Consider the following 13,476-nt stretch of genomic DNA (forward strand, 5'->3'; position numbering starts at 1 on the left):
TTGTACCGCATTCCGTGTCGGTACTGTCGTAGCTCAAGCCTCTTGTACCAAAGACTCCAACATGAAACTTGCTACTCGACCTGACAGTTAAAAAACATGACAAGCAGAACTCCAACATGAGACCTGCTACTTGGCCTGACAAGCAGGATCCCCACTATGAGACCTACTTCTCGGCATGACGGTTAAAAATACAACAAGCAGGACTACCACCATGAGACCTGCTACTCGGTCTGACAGTTCTAAACTTGGTAGGAAATTTCACAAATAATCTTCTGAACGGCTGAGGTTGGATCAGAAGTTTAACTTTGTTTTTAATATGGATTCCCCACAGTGCTAACTTCACGACTTATATATTTACCTAAAGAGATACCGTCTAGTTAAATTTACACAGTAGGCTGCCAACGCATTGTCCACCGCGGAAAATCGAACCTTGGGTCTTTGCGTTGTAGACCTCAAGCGATCCAGCAACTAAGTATATTTATATGTGTAAGAATGAAATGAATTATTTGGTCTTATTGCCATTTATCAAGATTTCACACCCTCCTCATTACGAATCTTTCTTATTAAAGATTGTTGAATTTCTCTTGTCTTTTACCGTTAATTTATTTAATCCGTTTCTCTTCATATTAATTCCAACAGCTTACAAAGCGTTTAACTTACATGCGTTAATTTAACCTGCGGCTCCATTCGTTAAATCCTGGCCCGCAAATTGTTACACATGCGTACATTAGTACACATCGAGTTTCTGACACGGGTCTCAAAAACAGTCCTTGTTCTCTGCGTTTCTGGGCGAAAACTATAACACCTGTACAAGCTTCTTTAGTCTACCTTTTCGAATTTAGTCTAGTCCGCCTTAGGTTAGGTGGGGAGGTACCGTTCTGAACCATTGTCCTCCTACGGAGAGTGCCCGTAGGTCATGTGGACCTGCCCTCTCGGAAACACTTCACAGCTGCAGAGAAAACAAAAGTCTGGTGAGCCTGGTAAGTGTCAGGATCACATGTTGACCAACTGAGGTGTAACAGGCAACTCCGCTCTTAGGTCCTAACCGTACGCTACTATACCTTAATTAGGTTACGTCAAGGTCTGTCCAGGTAGCACTCGAGTACAACAAACTTCATTTCTTTATCTCAGGATAACACAGATAACCTTAAGACCCAGACCTCATTAAACGGAGACCATATGTGTATATACGCTTCATTTTGTACAGATAGCTAGGAAATGATGTACAGCGTTATCGTAACACACTTTCACGGGTAGCAGCGTTTTGATTTTTACAGTTCTATTTCTAGAGGTAGTAGTTAAACCTCGTGAAACTTTTATTTTCAAACCTGTACAAGTAAAACCCAAATACTGTAGGGTTTTATTTTCAAACCTTAGCGTGTAAAAACCAAATACTGTATGGTTTTATTATAACACCTCCTCAAGTAAAAACCAAATACTGTATGGTTTTATTATAACACCTCCTCAAGTAAAAACCAAATACTGTACGGTTTTATTTTAAAACCTGTACAAGAAAAACCAAATACTGTAAGGTTTTATTTAAACACCTCCACAAGTAAAAACCAAATACTGTACGGTTTTATTTTAAAACCTGTACAAGTAAAAACCAAATACTGTAAGGTTTTATTTTAAAACCTCTGCATGTAAAAAAACTAATACTGTAAGGTTTTATTTAAACACCTCCACAAGTAAAAACCAAATAATGTAGGGTTTTATTTTAAAATATGTACAAGTAAAAACCAAATACGGGTAGGGTTTTCCTTTTAAAACCTCTGCATGTAAAAAAACTAATACTGTAAGGTTTTATTTAAACACCTCCACAAGTAAAAACCAAATACTGTAGGGTTTTCTTTTAAAACCTGTACAAGTAAAAAGCAAATACTGTAGGGTTTTATTTTAACAACTGTACAAGTAAAAACCAAATACTGTAGGGTTTTATTTTCAAACCTTAGCGTATAAAAAACAAATACTGTACGGTTTTATTTTAAAACCTCTGCATGTAAAAAAACTAATGCTGTAAGGTTTTATTTAAACACCTCCACAAGTAAAAACCAAATACTGTAGGGTTTTATTTTAAAATATGTACAAGTAAAAACCAAATACTGTAGGGTTTTTCTTTTAAAACCTGTACAAGTAAAAATCAAATACTGTAGGGTTTTATTTTAACAACTGTACAAGTAAAAACCAAATACTGTAGGGTTTTGTTTTGAAACCTGTACAAGTAAAAACCAAATATTATAGGGTTTTTATTTTAAAAGCTGTACAAGTAACAGACAAATTGTCAACTTGTCTAGTTAAAAGTGCACAATAACACCCAAATCTTGAGAGGTTATATATGCTTTATTCTGAAACAGATAAACCTTTAAGGTTTTATTGCTAAACTTACACTTTCGTCATGCAAGTCATACCGCAAGCAGATCTGAGATGTACTGCGTTGCAAACGAAAACGAAATGAAAAGTGTACTTATGATATGAAATATATATATATATGTGATCGTAACTGTTTCAAAATTATTTATACAACGCACGCGCACATATATATATTTGTATGTTAATTTTTAAGATCTGAGTTTACATTGGACCGGACTGTGGATCTTGGTTCGCATCCCGTTACCGAAATAAAATAGCGCTTTAAAGTTGTGGGTGCGTTATAAGAGTGATGGTAAAATTTCGCTGTTCGATTATAGTCGTCCCAAAGTTGGCAGTTATATACCTTTCACTAGACGTGTCCACTTCAACCTTACATTTTAAAATTAGCTTACACATATTCAAAACAAACAGTTTATATGAGCATAAGCTAAGAAAGTTATGGGTTTTACTGTATACATTTTTAATGGTTTTCTCTGAACAGGTGACCAGCATCATATTAAATAAGCTGCAAGACTCCTGTTTGTAATTTACAATAGTGACGTATGTCAATCACCATCTGACAACCCTCTCATTGAACGTCGTTCCAGTGGAAAATGGTGTTGGTTCAACAGGGATCTCAGGTAGCCCTCTAGAGGGTTCCTGCTGAACAGTTTCTGTGCTTTTCTGTGAGTGGCCACTGTGTTCTTGTTGTGTTGGGTAGAGTGACAGGGCCATGTCTACTCACACACACGTACACACATAAACATGGGCAAAAGTAGGTTGGAAAATTCTAAAAAAACTTTTAGGGGTGGATTTTGTTGAGTCGTTGACTTACAGATGGAAAGAATGAGATCAGTTGATCAATATAGATTGTAAGAAATGAAATCAATAGTAGAAAATATGATCTAATATAAACTATTATTTGACAAAAGTCTGTGCGTGTTCGCTCATATGTGGCGAAAAAGTTGGCCGATTGTCATAAGACCTGGAGCTTATCATGAGGGTACCGGGTAGTGAGACGGAGGTGTAGTGTGGTGCAGCGTATGAATATGACTTCCTCTCTATGTAACCTTCGGATATCCCATATACCTCTGCCATATGTTGAACTAGTACGTCAGCTACCAGATAATATTTGATATTTTCAAGCTAATGCCCACACATGAGTTACGCGGTTCAGACATTCCTTTCTTAATTTAAACCCGCTGACCAGAGACAACCACTCAGCAGCACCTGTTACGTGCACGTTTACTTCTAATCAAACAGATGGATTAGTTACTAGAGTACAACGCTTACGTCATGCACACGGTGCATTTTCGTTAACCCTGTTAATACTATTCGAACCCTGGACCTTACGATACGCGGCTCAGCACTTTAACTACATATCTCCTTCATTAACAGATGATTGGGTAAAGCTTCTCCAGTTGACTATAATCTTTCGTTTTTTCTCTTTTCATGTAACAGCGGTAAGACTGCAGACTTACAACCCTAAAGTTCGGGGATCGGTTCTTCGTGGTGGGCAAAGTATAAAGACATTAGCATGGCTTTGCTTTAGAACAAACAAACTAACTAATGAGAAATATTAGAGATTCAGATGCGTAAAAAATTAAAAAACCACTGAAGTACTTTAAAAATCATTCGAATTCTTTTTAAACATCGTATTGATCATTTGACAAAAATATTTAAACCCACTTGTTACAAATACAATGACAAAGTTTAGTTTAATCTGGTAGTAGAGAAAATAAATATTACGTCAAATGTGATTTTTTTATCGTGACTAAATAACAATTTTAGCATTCTGACAGTTTTTAATGCCTTGAATAATTATTTTATGGCAAAGAACTACGCCCTATGTTTAAATGTTCCTAAAATAAAGCAATATCTCTTACAACGTGGGCTCCCCAGTGGCTCAGCGGTATGTATGTCTGTGGACTTACAACGCCAAAAACCGGGTTTTGATACCCGTGGTGGTCAGAGCACAGATAGCCCATTGTGTAGCTTTGTGCTTAATTCAACAACAACAACAGCTTACAACTTGGTTAGCTAAGTGGTTCATAATCTGGGAGTGGCGGCTTCGAATTTTTGGGGGCGTTATAAGGGATGGTTAATCCCACTATTCTTTTGTTAAAGAATAGTCCAAGAGTTAGCGGTGGCTGGTGATGACTATGGGTCTTCCCTTTAGTCTTACACTGCTAAATTAGGGACGGATAGCCCTCGTGTAGCTTTGCGCGAAATTTAAGACTTACAACTCGAAAGTTAATCATTCAGCCACCTATCGGAGAAATAATGACATAATTTTCGAAATGAGTATTATAAAATGTGAGTATCATAACAAATGCTTTAAATTCAGATAAATTGTTTCTAAGCAGTATAATAACAGTAAATTCAACATTATGAAGCGGGTGGATTTCTCCCTGAAGTACAAAATCTTTTTTTCACTTTGTCGAATTTGAATGCATCCCCACTACCCACAGCACCAGGTAAATTGTTCAACGAAACCATTTCACAAATTAAAAACAAACTAGAAAAAGGAGTAGTTATCAAAGAACCTTCTGAAACTTAAGATTTGAAGCAGTTTAAAAGAGATGAAGCGATCTATCAATTAGTTGGTGACATTTTTAACTACTCTGTTTATAAGGATAGTTTATTTTATAAGCTACCGTGTCTATAAGAACAACTTGTTTTATTAGCTACTGGATCTATAGGAACACTTTGTTTTGTTACTTACTGTGTCTATAGGGACAGCTTGTTTTGTTACTTACTGCGTCTATAGGAACAGTTTGTTTTGTTACTTACTGTGTCTATAGGGACAACTTGTTTTGTTACTTACTGTGTCTATAGGGACAGCTTGTTTTGTTACTTACTGCGTCTATAGGAACAGTTTGTTTTGTTACTTACTGTGTCTATAGGGGCAACTTGTTTTGTTACTTACTGTGTCTATAGGGACAGCTTGTTTTGTTACTTACTGTGTCTATATGGACAGTTTGTTTTGTTACTTACTGCGTCTATAGGAACAGTTTGTTTTGTTACTTACTGCGTCTATAGGAACAGTTTGTTTTGTTACTTAGTGTGTCTATAGGGACAGTTTGTTTTGTTACTTACTGCGTCTATAGGAACAGTTTGTTTTGTTACTTATTGCGTCTATAGGAACAGTTTGTTTTGTTACTTACTGTGTCTATAGGGACAACTTGTTTTGTTACTTACTGTGTCTATAGGGACAGCTTGTTTTGTTACTTACTGTGTCTATAGGGACAGTTTGTTTTGTTACTTACTGCGTCTATAGGAACAGTTTGTTTTGTTGCTTACTGTGTCTATAGGGACAGTTTGTTTTGTTACTTACTGCGTCTATAGGGACAGCTTGTTTTGTTACTTACTGTGCCTATAGAGACAGCTTGTTTTGTTAGCTACTGTGTATAAGGATAATTTGTTTCATTTGATTGTTTTCAAGCACAAAACTACACAGCTCAATGTTGGTATCGAAACGCGATTTTCAGCGTTACTAAGATTACCAGTAGGCCAAAGGTGGCTACAAGATGTGTAAATGTATTTCGTCATATTACTCTAACTGTAATATGCCACGTTCATAACAGTATCGTATAGGTTAATATATTGCTATCAAACATTAAATTTAAAACATATTTTATTAGCTATTGCTTGTGTCTCATTTCTTGTTCTTCCCAAATACACAGTTACTTCCTTAAGGTCACCAACTTTCAAACTGAGTTGCATTATCACACAGGACAACATCAGAAACATTGTTGCCCGTCCTGTAATTACTATGAAATCATGACTTATGATCGTGTATGGTAAAACGGTACAGCCTCCGCTTTCCCTTAGTAGGTTATAAGTTACATGAAAGGCTAAAACACACAGCCTTGACGTCTTTCTTAGCCGAGTTAGGGTAGCGATAAGATCTTCTCGGTTCCCCACATTTTTAACCAATAAATAAAGAAAATGGCTCTTCACTGTAAATAGTTGCTATTTCCTTGTTTGCTTCATTTTCTGGAGAATTCAGTACAGTTCAGGGCAGTCATTTCACGGATTTCTTCAGAAGAATAACAATCCTACGCTTTTCTAGGCCTAATTAGGGCTGGCGTAGATGTGGCAGCAAGAGATTCCGAGAAAATATTTTGATAAAACGATTATCACAAAATGACATGGACCATTACAAGTCCACGTGACATAACGAAACAAACAAAGATCAAAAGGAAAATACGTTTCGTTTGGCGGTGGTGGAAACTTTCTGCCTCAGGCTCAAAAAAAAAAAAAAAAGAGAAAGAAAGAACATTAAGACTCATTATTAATCGTACAGGCTTGAACGGCAGGATACCTTGTCAGGCGGCGGGACGCTAATAGTCCAGCCCACCTCGCACCTTGGGAACCAATGGGCGGGCTCCAGCGTGCTATCTGAGACAAATCAGGACAGTAAGCCCTGGGGGGGCTACTGTTCTATCCAGAGGATGATGGGACGATAATCTCGTGGCCACTTTGAAAAGTCACCGTCTCAATTGCGGACGTCATAAGTCAGAACTACTGTCTGCGGATTCGAGGTTTAAACTTGTTTTCTTTCATTATACAATCTAGGGTAATAGTTTCGGACTCCACCGCCAGTTTTTTACAGGTACTACACGAACAGTGGTCTTCTACGCGAACATTGCGTTCTTTTCCATGTTATAGAATATCACATATTTCATAGACATTCAGTTCATTGACGTTTCTGAAAGCTTGATTATCTAAACAACTCTAGACTCTTGAATTTTGTGAATATATCTTAATTACCCTCTTGATTATTAATATCTTAATAAGTCGGACGTGTTTCTGATAATCACAAACAGTTCCGAAAAGGTTCCGGGTAAGCAGGCACATATACTAGAGACATTGTAATTTTGTCATCGCAGATATTGGAAGATGGCAGTTTCCAGTGCATTAAACATTCGCCCAATCTTCACCGGGTATCCATTTCAAGGTAAGTTCTATTTAACACCTCTTCAACAAAAGCTGGTAACCAACCAATCGTTTATTTCATTAAATTATTTAAGACTGTTTTATATTATCTTAAATTATTATTTGTGATTGAAGAATGACATTTAATTGTGGATACATAACACAAACGAACAACAAAGAACAACAATCCAGTGATTGTCATCTGACTAAAATGTGACATTTGTTTTATTTTTATTATAATAAACTTTTGAGAACTGTTTTGGAATTCTAGCATAGGTATTAAGTGATGTCTCTTTTTATTGGGGGTGATGGTACTGAAGTATCTCTTTCAGGAGTTAAACTGTACCATGAAGTATATTTGAAAGCCAAAGACAAAGGACAAACGTCTATTGAAAACTGTAAAACACAAAATGGGAAACTTCAAATTTGTATGTTACTCTGCATGGACCCTCCAAACCCTCATGCCAAATTTTGTGAAGATCCACAAACAAGGGGTGAAATGGTGGTAAACAAATACAAAAACTCCAATAAAAACCGCAAAAGCAAAATTTAAACTTTGTACGTGTCCCATCCCCACCCGTATGGACCTAATGAACCTTCATACAAATATTGATGAAGATCCATCCACGCCGTACGAAGTAGTTATATGAACATACAACAGGTAGTACTATTATATTTATATAGATAATTAATTAGTTACGTGGATATACAACAGACAGCACTATTATATTTATATAGACAATTAATTAATTACCTCGACATACAAAGAACAACACTATTATGTTTATATAGCCAATTAGTTATATGGACATACAACAGACAATACTGTTATATTTATATAGATAACTAGTTACATAGACGTACAACAGACAGCACTGTTATATTTATATAGACAACTAGTTACATAGAAATACAACAGACAGCACTATTATATTTTTATAGATATTTAATTAATTACATGAATATACAACAGACAGTACTGTTATATTAATATGGACATACAACAGACAGTACTGTTATATTAATATGGACATACAACAGACGGTACTGTCATATTTATATAGACACTTAGTTACATGGACATACAACAGATAGTAGTATTATATTTATATAGATATACCAGTATATCTTAACACTAGTTTAGAAATCAGTTTCACATTCAGGTTTCCAGAGGAAGAATACAGTTGAAATATTTTAGTTTTTAATTCTGATATAAAATTATTTATTGTATAATCGTAGTAAAACGTGGCTTAGTGTTCAGGATCTACTGACTGTAGACATGAAGTTTTACGGCTCACAATCCGTTGATACTAGAGCACGCTGTCTCTCTTCCGTTTAGTCATCAGTTCAAAATTAGGGACGGCTTTGTGTGTTATAACCTTTGTCTCCTCTGCGCAAAAAATTATAAGACCAAGAAATTTATCCGGCCACAAAGTATGTGAGGATATTTCGATATTTTTAGCAGAAAACTAGGGTCAAAAGTTAATTACACACAAAAAAAGAACAACAACACCAGCAGGTCTTTGGAGTCCAAAAATTTTCTGACATTGCAGGGATCAGTCAATAGTCGTGAATCAAATCGTTCGTTTAGCACGACGTTTCAGTCCTTATTTTCGAAGACGTGATAATTACTTTTATGTATTTAACATTTACATATTAGTACGATAATTGCTGCAAGCAGTTAGAACAGGAAAAGAGAGCCGTTAATGGCATTCCCCTAATTATTGTCTTCCTCTGTGTTCGTTGATAACGGGAAGGGAGGACGGGGTGTCGTGGATAATCTGTACACGATATAATAATAAAATAGAATAACTCAGTTTACCCGTAAAAAAAGTTGCCTAATCGTTCTAAATATAGACGATAGACTCTTACTATGTCATGTATAAAAACAAAACATAATTCCAACTGAAATATTCCAAGTTCAAGACATCTTACGTGTGGAAACAAACAGACTATTACAATATATATATATATATATATATATATATATATATATATGTCTGTACTTATAATACCATAAAAAGCGATTCATTTCAATTAACTATTTTAGGATATGGATTCGTCGATTCCGAATGTTTCTTGTAATTGTTTAAGAATTTAGAACTTAATGTGTTTAGAAAAAGGCTTCTAATGTTAAAAATAAAACGTTAAATTTTATGTTGGACTTTTTTATGCTTATCAGGGGTATTCGGTTCCCCTCAATGGACTCGGAGGATAGCCCGATGTGGCTTTGCTATAAGGAAAACACACACTTTATGCTTATATCTTAATAGATTTATCTTAGGAATTAATTGTGTAGAAGTTTAGTTTCCAGTTTCTAGCACTGATTGTTCTTTTAACTTCTGAGTGCTTTAAGCTGAAGTTATTTAGTTTCCAGCTAGTTCTAACTCTATCTTTCACTGTTCTTCAAACCTTTGAGTGGTTTAAGTTCAAGATGTTTAGTTTTCGGCTAGTCGTGGCTCCATCTCTCACTGTTCTTCAAACCTTTGAGTGGTTTAAGTTCAAGATGTTTAGTTTCCTGCTAGTTCTGGCTCCATCTTTCACTGTTCTTCAAACCTTTACCTGCAGACTACGTATACAATGTTTTGCTTTATCTAACAACGAAATCAATACCGAAAATAGATAGAGAACTATTGCCTCTCGATATAAACTGTCTCACATCAGCCTAACCAGAGAACCTGGAAAGTACAGAGTTTGATTATTTATCAGTACAGTAAGCATTTGTACAAATTATGAATCATTTCAAAAACTCTTTTCTTACAATGAGTATTTATACAGGTGTACAAATACAAATTACGCTCTACTGTTTTACTGGAATAAGTATTTTAAAATACATTACAAAGCCCAATAAAAAATTTCCTGCCATCTAGTGGCACATTACAGAAAAATAACATCGAATAGGCTTCTACAAGTTTTATTTTTTGCTATCCGTTATAATTCTAGAACGGTAAACTTGTCTAACTGTTTTTTTTTTTGTGTGTAAAAAGAAAGATATTAAAATGTATCTATTTTACTACTATTTAGTACAATTAGCTCTCTCTATATATATATTTTAAACTGTGGTTAGGGATCACCTATAAAATAACGATCATTTTCATAGATCAACTTTGGATTAAAGGTCAGAACGTCGAAACAGTAAAGCACAAAGTATCATAAGTGTTGCAGTCACTCTAATTCTTTACTGTTGGAGCTAACTATGTATTTTACACCACAAAAAAGCGATTTTCTACACCTCTATTTACATCGGGTATTGTAAACACCTAAAACATAATATTAATTTGTATGATGTAAAATATGACCCCCTCTGTAATGAACAATATAAAAACAGGACGTAATTTGAGAACATATCCTTTATTTTACGATCCAAACTATTAAAATCTCTCCCAGTAATTGTTTATTTGTAATTAAGTATGAAGCTACACTATGGGCTATCTGTACTGCGCCCAGTACGGATATCGAAGCCGGATTTGTAGCGTTTAAAGCTTTCAGAATTACCGCTGTGCTTCTGTGGGCTGAAATGATATCTAATGACATTTTAAACTTTCAAACTGATTGTTAGTGAAGCTGGTCTAGAAATCTGCTATTTCAATGTCCATTTTGATTTACAAATCTGAAGGATAAAACAGTAATTGCCCCCCAGTGGCTCAGAGGTGTGTCTGCAGACTTACAACGCTAAAAACTGGGTTTCGTTACCTGTAGTGAACAGAGCACAGATAGTCCATTGTGTAGCTTTGTGCTTAATTCAAAAACAACAACAACAAAACTAATTAATTTGTTTACTTGTGATCAAACATAATAATAATAAACACCTGTAACAAAACTGACGCCACATCTGTTTAGTTTCTATGTCATCAGAATATTACGTGAAAACAATATCTTGCTTTGGAGCTATAGAGTTTGGTCCAAAGGTTATACCGTTTCATGTGTTAGATTTTTGCACTATCCGTTCGTAATTTTGAAGTGTATGGTATAGTCGGTTATTCTTCGGTTGCTCTTGTAAGGCCAAATAGTGAAATTTTAGCGCCACTCTTATAACTCATCTACTTCACTAAACTGCGAGTAAAATAATATCAGCTCTCACAACCTACTGGACTTTACTGGTTGTAGTGTGAATGAAGGTCTTACAGGACCTTACTTAGTAGTAGTGTGAGTAAAATAGGCCTTGCTGGAATTCATTTTGTCGTAGTAGGATTAAAATAGTTTTTCACGGACTTTACTTTGTCGCAGAGTGAGTAAAAGAGGGCTTAGTGGACTTTACTTTGTTGCAGAGTGAGTGAAACAGGGCTTAGTGGACTTTACTTTGTCGCAGAGTGAGTAAAACAGGGCTAAGTGGACTTTACTTTGTCGCAGAGTGAGTAAAAGAGGGCTTAGTGGACTTTACTTTGTCGCAGAGTGAGTGAAAGAGGGCTTAGTGGACTTTACTTTGTTGCAGAGTGAGTAAAACAGGGCTTAGTGGACTTTACTTTGTAGCAGAGTGAGTAAAACAGGGCTTAGTGGACTTTAGTTGGTTGTAGTATGATTAAAGCAGGTCTCACAGAATTTTATTTGGTTGTGATCCCAAATTGCTCGTATTTATGTTTGGTTTGAATTTCGCGCAAAGCTACACGAGGGCTATATGCGCTAGTTATTCCTAATTTAAGTGTTTGTTTGATTTTTGTTTTTGAATTTCGCACAAAGCTACTCGAGGGCTATCTACGCTAGCCGTCCCTAATTTAGCAGTGTAAGACTAGAGGGAAGGCAGCCAGTCATCACCACCCACTGCCAACTCTTGGGCTACTCTTTTACCAACGAATAGTGGGATTGACCGTCACGTTATAACGCCCCCACGGCTGAAAGGGCGAGCATATCTGGTGTGATGGGGATTCGAACCCGCGACCCTAGGATTACGAGTATTTATGTAACAGGCATTAGGTATAGACAGATAATAGCTTGATACATGGTGTTAGGGCTCGGCAACTGAGCTAATTATCACAGCTAAATGTAAACGCGTTACTTTTATTCGCTTACTGGGCTTGATATATGTATTAAATATATGTAAACAACAAGAAAAAACGGTTTTCGTATAACGATTCGTCCGCTGAACCTAAACAACAAAGTATCTTCGTATTTTTTACATTTAATATCAAATTACATAACTAAGAAATGTTTGTTTGTAATTAAACACAAAGCTACATAATGGGTTATCTGTGCTCTGTATGCCACGGGTACCGAAACTCGGATTCCTCTGGCGTTGTAAGTCCGCAGAGATACCGCTGTGCCACTGAGAAGCAACTAAGAAATGCCCCATCATTATTCTGAGTTTCGTTATCCACAGTGAGCACAGCACGGACAGCCCCCGTTTTGTAACACCGTTTCTACTTTCACTGTATGAACCTCGGATTTCAGCTTCGTAAGTCTGAAAACTTACGGCTGATCCAAAGAGGACCTCGGTAGGTTAGGTTTTCAGTTGTTGAAACGTTTTCTTTCTGTCATAAACACATGAATGTGGACATTCTATACGACTTCTTTAATAATCCTTAAAAGTGTGGTATAAAGTAAATGTTTTGAAAATAAATCATTTTTTTAAAAGCTTAACTAACTAACAATAAAATTGGTCTATTAATTTGCAAACGCAAGCTATAATGCTAGTCAGTTTACTTTCCAGTTCTTATAACCTGAAGGTAAAAACTTATAAGAAATATTTTGGCCAATTACTGCTAAAACTAGAGGGACACTCGGTAAAGTACATACCCAGCTTCGATCATATACGGTCCTCAAAAATATGAAAATGTGTTCGCAGTTATCAAAGAACACGGACGGACCATTTTTGTCCACAACTTTATGACTGAGTTATACACCAATAACTGTGAGAAATTGCTTCCATGTCAATATATAGTTTTTTTAATATGTGACCTTGCTGTAACCATGACCCTCCAAAACTGATCACTCCTAAGTTGGGTCATCGTCGCAATTTATACAAACTTGCTGACAAACACATAGAGGGATGAAAACATTATCTATGTCCACCTGAGGTGACAAGAGATAAGAAATTAATACTGATAAGATAAGTAGTAAAAATATATAAGTAATTTTATAAAATTAATTGCTTATTTACCTCAGACATTCCTGATTTTAAAGTGATGGTCTATAGGAAAGGCTGCTATATCATCCACCGCCAAAATTTATGCTACTCTTGTCACACTGAAT

The sequence above is a fragment of the Tachypleus tridentatus genome, chromosome 10 (genome assembly GCF_004210375.1).
Source record: "Tachypleus tridentatus isolate NWPU-2018 chromosome 10, ASM421037v1, whole genome shotgun sequence".
In the NCBI taxonomy this organism is placed as follows: Eukaryota; Metazoa; Arthropoda; class Merostomata; order Xiphosura; family Limulidae; genus Tachypleus; species Tachypleus tridentatus.